Genomic DNA, 11,189 nt, shown 5'->3' with positions numbered 1-11,189 from the left:
GCTGATCTGCTCTTAAAGGCACAGTAACCTCCCTGTCATTGTACAGTCAGTGCTCACTATCGGCAGCAACGCAGAGCCCCCCAGTGTTTGTCAACTGTCATCTGTCCCCAGCCTGACAGTTAGCCCAACATTTCGATATTCCCTGTGTTAACACATAAACCTCTTGTCTTAATGGGGGTGAGTGTGTTTAACCCCTGCAATGCCACAACCTGGGAATTAACCCATGAAGTGCTAAAACATGGTAATTAACCCCTGCATTTCCAGGACCTGGAACTGGAACCTGACTCATACCCCTTGCATTGCAGGGACCTGGTGATTATTAACCCCTGAACTGCTGTAATAAAAGCTCTAAAACTCCTACACTGCTGGAACCTGGCTCTTAACCCCTGCACTGCTATAATCTCCCTTAAATGCTGGACCTGGTACTTAACCCCTTCAGTAATAAAGTAATAGTTTGTGTGGGGGGTCGTTTAGGGAACAGTGACAATAATTTGGGCTCCTCTGAGATTATGTTGCACAGAATGGATAAGGGATCACCCAAATATCCACCATAATAAGATGATGATTTTGCTCCTCCGTATTGAGTCAGTTGCTTATTGTTCTGTATATGGGACCTGCCAAACTGGTATGTGACTCACTGAGTGTTGGTCAGTGAGTGTCGGTCAGTGAGTGTTGGTCAGTGAGTGTCGGTCAGTGAGTGTCGGTCAGTGAGTGTCGGTCAGTGAGTGTTGGTTGGTCAGTGAGTGTTGGTCAGTGAGTGTTGGTCAGTGAGTGTCAGTCAGTGAGTGTTGGTCAGTGAGTGTCAGTCAGCGAGTGTTGATCAGTGAGTGTCGGTCAGTGAGTGTCGGTCAGTGAGTGTTGGTTGGTCAGTGAGTGTTGGTCAGTGAGTGTCAGTCAGCGAGTGTTGATCAGTGAGTGTCGGTCGGCGAGTGTCGGTCGGTGAGTGTCGGTCAGTGAGTGTCGGTCAGTGAGTGTTGGTCAGTGAGTGTTGGTCAGTGAGTGTCGGTCAGTGAGTGTCGGTCAGTGAGTGTTGGTTGGTCAGTGAGTGTTGGTCAGTGAGTGTCGGTCAGTGAGTGTTGATCAGTGAGTGTCGGTCGGCGAGTGTCGGTCGGTGAGTGTCGGTCAGTGAGTGTCGGTCAGTGAGTGTTGGTCAGTGAGTGTTGGTCAGTGAGTGTCGGTCAGTGAGTGTTGGTCAGTGAGTGTTGGTCAGTGAGTGTTGGTCAGTGAGTGTTGGTTAGTGAGTGTTGGTCAGTGAGTGTTGGTCAGTGAGTGTCGGTCAGTGAGTGTTGATCAGTGAGTGTCGGTCAGTGAGTGTCGGTCAGTGAGTGTCGGTCAGTGAGTGTCGGTCAGTGAGTGTCGGTCAGTGAGTGTCGGTCAGTGAGTGTCGGTCAGTGAGTGTCGATCAGTGAGTGTCGGTCAGTGAGTGTCGGTCAGTGAGTGTCGGTCAGTGAGTGTTGGTCAGTGAGTGTTGGTCAGTGAGTGTTGGTCAGTGAGTGTCGGTCAGTGAGTGTTGGTCAGTGAGTGTTGGTCAGTGAGTGTCGGTCAGTGAGTGTTGGTCAGTGAGTGTTGGTCAGTGAGTGTTGGTCAGTGAGTGTTGGTTAGTGAGTGTTGGTCAGTGAGTGTTGGTCAGTGAGTGTCGGTCAGTGAGTGTTGATCAGTGAGTGTCGGTCAGTGAGTGTCGGTCAGTGAGTGTCGGTCAGTGAGTGTCGGTCAGTGAGTGTCGGTCAGTGAGTGTCGGTCAGTGAGTGTTGGTCAGTGAGTGTTGATCAGTGAGTGTCGGTCAGTGAGTGTCGGTCAGTGAGTGTCGGTCAGTGAGTGTTGGTCAGTGAGTGTTGGTCAGTGAGTGTTGGTCAGTGAGTGTCGGTCAGTGAGTGTTGGTCAGTGAGTGTTGGTCAGTGAGTGTTGGTTAGTGAGTGTCGGTCAGTGAGTGTTGGTCAGTGAGTGTTGGTCAGTGAGTGTTGGTCAGTGAGTGTTGGTTAGTGAGTGTTGGTCAGTGAGTGTTGGTCAGTGAGTGTCGGTCAGTGAGTGTCGGTCAGTGAGTGTCGGTCAGTGAGTGTTGGTCAGTGAGTGTTGATCAGTGAGTGTCGGTCAGTGAGTGTCGGTCAGTGAGTGTTGGTCAGTGAGTGTTGGTCAGTGAGTGTTGGTCAGTGAGTGTTGGTTAGTGAGTGTTGGTCAGTGAGTGTTGGTCAGTGAGTGTCGGTCAGTGAGTGTCGGTCAGTGAGTGTCGGTCAGTGAGTGTTGGTCAGTGAGTGTTGATCAGTGAGTGTCGGTCAGTGAGTGTCGGTCAGTGAGTGTCGGTCAGTGAGTGTTGGTCAGTGAGTGTTGGTCAGTGAGTGTTGGTCAGTGAGTGTCGGTCAGTGAGTGTTGGTCAGTGAGTGTCGGTCAGTGAGTGTTGGTCAGTGAGTGTTGGTCAGTGAGTGTTGGTCAGTGAGTGGATCACCAGCAGATGAGTAAGAGGAGTCACAGGCTTCACTTCCCAAGGTTTGATCATTTTATTTGTTGGTCAGAACAAACAGAACAAAAAGGTGAACACAAGACGTTTGGCCCCTCATATGGTATTTGTTCCTCCTGCCATAAAGCAAAGCCTCCTGGATTAACAGAAAGTTGCGACTGGCAGGTAAAATGTTCAACTCAGGTTGTTCCTGCTGGTTATTAGTTATAAGGGACCAGTTAGTTTTAGGGTCGGTATCGAAGGAAGGTAAATTGGCTGATGGAAACAGAGAACATGAGGATTTTCCCATATACAATAAAGTGAAAATAAAAAGGATTTTATTGGGATGTTAAATCAGTGATCTACATAAATGAGTCCATAATCCTAGAATGGGAGAAACATATGTAAAAACTCATTGATTAGAGTGAAACACTATTCTCTGCAGTGAAACAGCTCAATCGGCTCTGGTGCAACTACAGTAACTTATTTGTTATTTATGTGACTATAACTGACGCGTCACATGATCTCACACAAATAACTGCTGTACCCCGGGATCTGGAAGCCCCAGAAATATTCCCTATAATTTCAACATCCCCCAGAGCAGACGAGAATGGGGGGGGGGAAGGGGTGAGCAATTAGTTAACCCACAACAACAAATCGGATATTTGATGTCAAACAGGTGCTCAGGAAGTGCTGATTGTTGCTATGGGTTACTAGACTGACTTTACAACTTTTATTATTACCCCCCCCCTGTTATCCAAGAAGGTGAAGATTGTTTCACAGTAACTAATGGGCACGACAGGTGCACCCTCCTTTTCTTCGTGCAGCATCGACCCCCCCCCATAATGTCCCCCATTCACCAAAATATAAAGCTCCCCCAAACACCTTCTCCAGACATCCAGTATAAATAGACTCTATTAAATATCTAATAAAGCACCAGAGAACCTTGAGCCAGACAGTCCCAGGGTCATGTGAGGATCTGCCCCCCAATAAATTCTGCCCCCCAATAAATTCTGCCCCCCAATAAATTCTGCCCCCCTCACACTCTCTGGGCTCTGCAGCAAATACAATTTCCATGTCAGACACAGACAGAAAGTCTCAGACTCACAAACCAAATCATTTCCCCAGCGCCGCACTGGCCTTGTGCTACCGGCCGACTCCTGAGCCCAACACCGACCTCATTACTCATTAGTAACGAGACTTCATCCAACTCATCAATAATAAATGTGTCCTCTGTTTATTTACAGCACTGCTGCGAGGGATTATCTTCTGTTCTTCCAACACACTCACTCCTGGCACAGACAATACAGGTAATGGGGTGACTGTCCTGGGACCCCATAAATAAAAAAGTCTCACAACAATGGGAAAGAAACATAAAGGTGAAAGACAAAAGGGAAACATAAGGAAAACATGGAAACGTAGGACAAGATGGAGACGTAGGACAAGATGGAGACAGTAGGGCAAGATGGAGACAGTAGGACAAGATGGAGACAGTAGGGCAAGATGGAGACAGTAGGACAAGATGGAGACAGTAGGACAAGATGGAGACAGAAGGACAAGATGGAGACAGTAGGACAAGGTGGAGACAGTAGGACAAGATGGAGACAGTAGGACAAGATGGAGACAGAAGGACAAGATGGAGACAGTAGGACAAGATGGAGACAGTAGGGCAAGATGGAGGCAATAGGGCAAGATGGAGACAGTAGGACAAGATGGAGACAGTAGGACAAGATGGAGACAGTAGGGCAAGATGGAGGCAATAGGGCAAGATGGAGACAGTAGGACAAGATGGAGACAGTAGGGCAAGATGGAGGCAATAGGGCAAGATGGAGACAGTAGGACAAGATGGAGACAGTAGGACAAGATAGAGACAGTAGGACAAGATGGAGACAGTAGGACAAGATGGAGACAGTAGGACAAGATGGAGACAGAAGGACAAGATGGAGACAGTAGGACAAGATGGAGACAGTAGGACAAGATGGAGACAGTAGGACAAGATGGAGACAGTAGGGCAAGATGGAGACAGTAGGGCAAGATGGAGACAGTAAGGCAAGATGGAGACAGTAGGACAAGATGGAGACAGTAAGGCAAGATGGAGACAGTAGGCAACATGGAGACAGTAGGAAAAGATGGAGACAGTAGGACAAGATGGAGACAGTAGGACAAGATGGAGACAGTAGGACAAGATGGAGACAGTAGGACAAGATGGAGACAGTAGGGCAAGATGGAGACAGTAGGACAAGATGGAGACAGAAGGACAAGATGGAAACGTAGGACAAGATGGAGACAGAAGGACAAGATGGAGACAGTAGGACAAGATGGAGACAGTAGGACAAGATGGAGACAGTAGGACAAGATGGAGACAGTAGGGCAAGATGGAGACAGTAGGACAAGATGGAAACAGTAGGACAAGATGGAGACAGTAGGACAAGATGGAGACAGTAGGGCAGGATGGAGACAGTAGGACAAAATGGAGACAGTAGGACAAGATGGAGACAGTAGGACAAGATGGAGACAGTAGAACAAGATGGAGACAGTAGGGCAAGATGGAGACAGTAGGACAAGATGGAGACAGTAGGGCAAGATGGAGACAGTAGGGCAAGATGGAGACAGTAGGACAAGATGGAAACAGTAGGACAAGATGGAGACAGTAGGACAAGATGGAGACAGTAGGGCAGGATGGAGACAGTAGGACAAGATGGAGACAGTAGGACAAGATGGAGACAGTAGAACAAGATGGAGACAGTAGGGCAAGATGGAGACAGTAGGACAAGATGGAGACAGTAGGGCAGGATGGAGACAGTAGGACAAGATGGAGACAGTAGGACAAGATGGAGACATTAGGACAAGATGGAGACAGTAGAACAAGATGGAGACAGTAGGACAAGATGGAGACAGTAGGACAAGATGGAGACAGTAGGACAAGATGGAGACAGTAGGACAAGATGGAGACAGTAGGGCAAGATGGAGACAGTAGTACAAGATGGAGACAGTAGGACAAGATGGAGACAGTAGGACAAGATGGAGACAGTAGGGCAAGGAATTATTGGGTTAAATCTCCAATATATAATGAGCATTTGCCCATCCTGTGACTCCCCCTTGGGGCAGATAGAGCTCAGCCTTAGAGATGTGGCACCAACATATTCCCCAGCGCTGTACAATTAGTGGGGGACATGTTGCTGTTTCCCCAAGTTCTACTGCCCCCCACTGGCCGACTACAGCAGGATAAAGGGTCTGGGCCCAATAATAAATCTCCATAGAGAATAACAGCAGTGACCCAGCACTGACACTCAGGGTACAAACTGAGGCTGTGGATTTTGGGGTCTCACAATAAACTCCATTTCTCCCACCGGGGCTGAATTTAGGGTACGTGACACTGGGGCTGGATTTAGGGTACATTAGGGCCCATTTTAACCAATAGAAATATAGGGGACATCATGATTTATTTCTATAGTGACAGCACTTTATATTCATTACAGCTCATGCACCCCAAAATCTACACTCACACATTTACCCATTATCTGGGCAGTGAGGGGTTAGCGGAGACCCCACAGAATGTGCCACAGAGCGAAGCTGGGGGGGACTTTGCCTCAGTCAGCAGCCCCCGCAGGTACCAGGGGGGACAACATGACTTTATATTCAGGGAAAAGGGCCCCCCAGCACCAGAGAGACTCATGGGTAAATAGATACAGGTTCTGTATATTCACTGCCTACAGCAACTCCCTGCACCCCTCTGGCAGCTGAAGGTTAAAAATAATGAAATTCAGTTTCCAGTCATTTATTAGTGGCCCCTGTGGCCCTGACAGCAAATGCTCTGGGTGGGAGGGACTGAAACACCAGCAGGGGCCACACTCCCAGTCTGTTTCTGCTTGAGCCAATCCCCAGCCTCGACCCTCTCCATCCACTGACCCCCAGAGATACCGGCAGCTCAGGGGCCACATGGGCAGGTCACTCCTCAGACTCAGAGTTGTGGGGTATTTGTATTTATTCCTATACAGTAAGTGGGAGCTGCCATACTGACTCTGATATACAGGCACAGTCGGCAGCAGTTCAGCCAATTCTGATTGATTTTCAGTTACTGGCCCTTTAAATCGACTAATCACAGCGACCAATTCCCAAGGATCTTTTCCACTAATTAAATATATTAATTAACTAATTGTCTTCCTGGATCTTAATCCCCATTTACCGGTTCTTCTCTTTGTATCACTAACCCCCCCCCCCCCGGTCAGAATCCCAGTCTGTGGCCCCCGGGGGACGGAGTGACTTGCAAGTAAATCGTGGGAACTGCCGACTGTATCGAAATAACAACAAGCCCGACCTTCTGCCACTTCTTTTATTTATTTACAGGCTATAAAGGGTTAATCTCCCAGATGTTGCACTGACGTTACTGTAACAGCCCCCCAATCTGTGTCACTGCCCCCTGTGACATTCCCATCAGTCCCTGCCCCAGTGAGCATACACTCTAAGGTCCCTCTCACACTCCCATCAGTCCCTGCCCCAGTGAGCTTACAATCTAAGGTCCCTATCACATTCCCATCAGTCCCTGCCCCAGTGAGCTTACAATCTAAGGTCCCTATCACATTTCCATCAGTCCCTGCCCCAGTGAGCTTACAATCTAAGGTCTCTATCACATTCCCATCAGTCCCTGCCCCAGGTGAGCTTACAATCTAAGGTCCCCTATCAACATTCCCATCAGTCCCTGCCCCAGTGAGCTTACAATCTAAGTCCCTATCACATTCCCATCAGTCCCTGTCCAGTGAGCTTACAATCTAAGGTCCCTATCACATTCCCATCAGTCCCTGACCCAGTGAGCTTACAATCTAAGGTCCCTATCACATTCCCATCAGTCCCTGCCCCAGTGAGCTTACAATCTAAGGTCCCTATCACATTCCCATCAGTCCCTGACCCAGTGAGCTTACAATCTAAGGTCCCTATCACATTCCCATCAGTCCCTGCCCCAGTGAGCTTACAATCTAAGGTCCCTATCACATTCCCATCAGTCCCTGCCCCAGTGATTTACAGGACAATTCTCATTGGATGGGGAGTATAACATTTATTATACAGACTGGGGCCCCCGGTGCTATAGGGAACAGCCCCCCCCCCACACCATGATAATGAGCTGAGCACCCATGGGTGGGGGAGGGTTATTATGGGCCACACTCAGCCCCATCACTGTCCTGTAACTAAGATCATTGGGCCCCTAGCAACCAGACCTGCAGAACAATTAGTGGCTAATGAGGAATAACGAGCGGAGCCCCATGTGCCGGGGGTGTAAGGGTTAATTTTAGGGACTATAATATATAAATTAGAGTTTAGTTCCTCAGGGGCCCCCAATGTAGAGGGGCATCACGCTCAGAGACCTCCCTTATTAACCCTTGTTACTGGGGGTCAGATTCGCATTAAACAAAGAGCACCTGTCACTTCCCATCATGCCCTGCTCAAGGTCACATGACATGAAACATTCGGCATGTGATTGGTCAGAAAGTGGCCCCAGCGCTGGCTCAGTTTGAGGCTCATTCACACTGGGGTTTCCTTCTCTCCTCCCACTGAGTCAGTCACAGACTTCTCCAGGGGTTGCTAGGCACAGTCTGACCATAGAAACCAGTCAGTCCCAGCACTGAGTTACATAAGACTCCCCCCCCTCCTCCTGACACTTCTCCCCCCAATATAAACGCTGAGCGGAAACTCATGAGGGATCAGGTGTAACAGGACCAGGCTCCTCCCCTTTTCCCATGCACTCAGCCCATTGGCCCTTTGAGCCGGTCCCTCAGGGGCCCAGATGTTCAGTACAAACACGTAAGAGCCGGGGAGGTCGTGGGGCCCGGGAGTTGTTATTAAACCAGAGGGGAAAGGTCAGTTGGAAACAATTGACCCCCCAATCTACGTGATCCAAACACAAAGCTGAGACTGTGATGTCATGTCTGAGGGGCCCTCCTGCTGCTGCTGGATCTACATTAAAGGGGAAGTTAACTTACACATAGATGTTTAATACAGGCTGTTCCTGCTGAATTGTGCTTAGTACAGGGAATACCTATGCTGCCATAGTTTTATGGGATCTGTCTCTGTACAGACTATGAGCAAACTTAGGGGACTGTTCCTGCTGAATTGTGCTTAGTACAGGGAATACCTATGTTGCCATAGTTTTATGGGATCTCTCTGTACAGACTATGAGCAAACTTAGGGACTGTTCCTGCTGAATTGTGCTTAGTACAGGGAATACCTATGTACCATAGTTTTATGGGATCTTTTCTGTACAGACTATGAACAAACTTAGGACTTTCCTGCTGAATTGTGCTTAGTACAGGGAATACCTATGTACCATAGTTTTATGGGATCTCTCTGTACAGACTATGAACAAACTTAGGGGACTGTTCCTGCTGAATTGTGCTTAGTACAGGGAATACCTATGCTGCCATAGTTTTATGGGATCTCTCTGTACAGACTATGAGCAAACTTAGGGGACTGTTCCTGCTGAATTGTGCTTAGTACAGGGAATACCTATGTGCCATAGTTTTATGGGATCTCTCTGTACAGACTATGAGCAAACTTAGGGGACTGTTCCTGCTGAATTGTTGCTTAGTACAGGGAATACCTATGTACCATAGTTTTTATGGGATCTCTCTGTACAGACTTATGAGCAAACTTAGGGACTGTTCCTGCTGAATTGTGCTTAGTACAGGGAATACCTATGCTGCCATAGTTTTATGGGATCTCTCTGTACAGACTATGAGCAAACTTAGGGACTGTTCCTGCTGAATTGTGCTTAGTACAGGGAATACCTATGTGCCATAGTTTTATGGGATCTCTCTGTACAGACTATGAGCAAACTTAGGGGGCTGTTATGCACCTCAATACTGTGACTTTGTCCATTCAGCAGAAGTAGGAGTGGAGGCTGCAGGGTAAGTTCTTCTCATTCTCAGGGCAGTTTGTTTGGCAGAACCCACAGTGCAGAGTCAAACACTTTCTCACTGCAGCTGAAGCTTCGAGTCCCGTGGGATTGGGGAAGTTCCGACTCACATTCACTGATTTATTTCTGTCTATTAAACCACTTCCAGGATCCAGGGAATGATGGAAAAAGTCAATGAGGTTCCTGCTGGGAGTTGGATCAGAATCACAGAACCTGGAGATAAAGACGTTGCCCCCCGGCGAGTTTCCAACAACTGTAATTGGATTAAATGAAAGGAAATGTTAATTCTATTACATTGGGGATGTGGGACTGGGTACGACTGTAACTCACTCACTGTGTCACACACAGTGTCAGGGGCTTGTGACCCAATAACCAGAGACCCCCACACTCACCTGCCAAAGATACTAATTAGGGGTCAGTGTATTGTGTAATAGCGCCATCTTGTGGTACAAATAAGAACCAATAGAACATCTCTGTCCAGATACTCAGTATCACTATTCAGCTGCGGTGGTGGGAACTGTAACCCCCTTATTTCTTTTGTTTCACTGTATCTTCTATCCTTGTTACATAAACATTGTTACATTGTCTCCCAACTCAGCATCAATCTCTTTAACTTTCTCCCCCTCTCCTCTCCCCCATTTGTCTCTCTACTCCCTAACCCCCTTTCCCTTCTCTCCTTCTGTCTCTCATCCCCTTCCTTTCCTTTTCACCCCCAAACTGTTTGGCCTTACTCTCCCCCATCCTCCCTCTTCTCTCCCCTTCTATATTTCTCCTCTCCCCCATTTTGTCTCTCTACTCCCTAACCCCCTTTCCCTTCTCTCCTTCTGTCTCTCATCCCCTCTCCTTTCCTTTTCTCCCCCAACTGTTTGGCCTTACTCTCCCCCATCCTCCCTCTTCTCTTCCCTTCTATATTTCTCCTCTCCCCCATTTGTCTCTACTCCCTAACCCCTTTCCCTTCTCTCCTTCTGTCTCTCATCCCCTCTCCTTTCCTTTTCACCCCAACTGTTTGGCCTTACTCTCCCCCATCCTCCCTCTTCTCTCCCCTTCTATATTTCTCCTCTCCCCCATTTGTCTCTCTACTCCCTAACCCCCTTTCCCTTCTCTCCTTCTGTCTCTCATCCCCTCTCCTTTCCTTTTCTCCCCCAACTGTTTGGCCTTACTCTCCCCATCCTCCCTCTTCTCTCCCCTTCTATATTTCTCCTCTCCCCTATTTGTCTCTCTACTCCCTAACCCCCTTTCCCTTCTCTCCTTCTGTCTCTCATCCCCTCTCCTTTCCTTTTCTCCCCCAACTGTGTGGCCTTACTCTCCCCATCCTCCCTCTTCTCTCCCCTTCTATATTTCTCCTCTCCCCCATTTGTCTCTCTACTCCCTAACCCCCTTTCTCTCCTTCTGTCTCTCATCCCCTCTCCTTTCCTTTTCTCCCCCAACTGTTTGGCCTTACTCTCCCCCATCCTCCCTCTTCTCTCCCCTTCTATATTTCTCCTCTCCCCCATTTGTCTCTCTACTCCCTAACCCCCTTTCCCTTCTCTCCTTCTGTCTCTCATCCCCTCTCCTTTCCTTTTCTCCCCCAACTGTTTGGCCTTACTCTCCCCATCCTCCCTCTTCTCTCCCCTTCTATATTTCTCCTCTCCCCCATTTGTCTCTCTACTCCCTAACCCCTTTCTCTCCTTCTGTCTCTCATCCCTCTCCTTTCCTTTTCTCCCCCAACTGTTTGGCCTTACTCTCCCCCATCCTCCCTCTTCTCTCCCCTTCTATATTTCTCCTCTCCCCCATTTGTCTCTCTACTCCCTAACCCCTTTCTCTCTTCTGTCTCTCATTCCCTCTCCTTTCCTTTTCTCCCCAACTGTTTGG

Source organism: Xenopus laevis, chromosome 4L (genome assembly GCF_017654675.1).
Source record: "Xenopus laevis strain J_2021 chromosome 4L, Xenopus_laevis_v10.1, whole genome shotgun sequence".
NCBI classification, from domain to species: Eukaryota; Metazoa; Chordata; class Amphibia; order Anura; family Pipidae; genus Xenopus; species Xenopus laevis.
The sequence above is the reverse complement of the archived record's forward strand: the minus strand, read 5'-3'. Positions refer to the sequence as shown.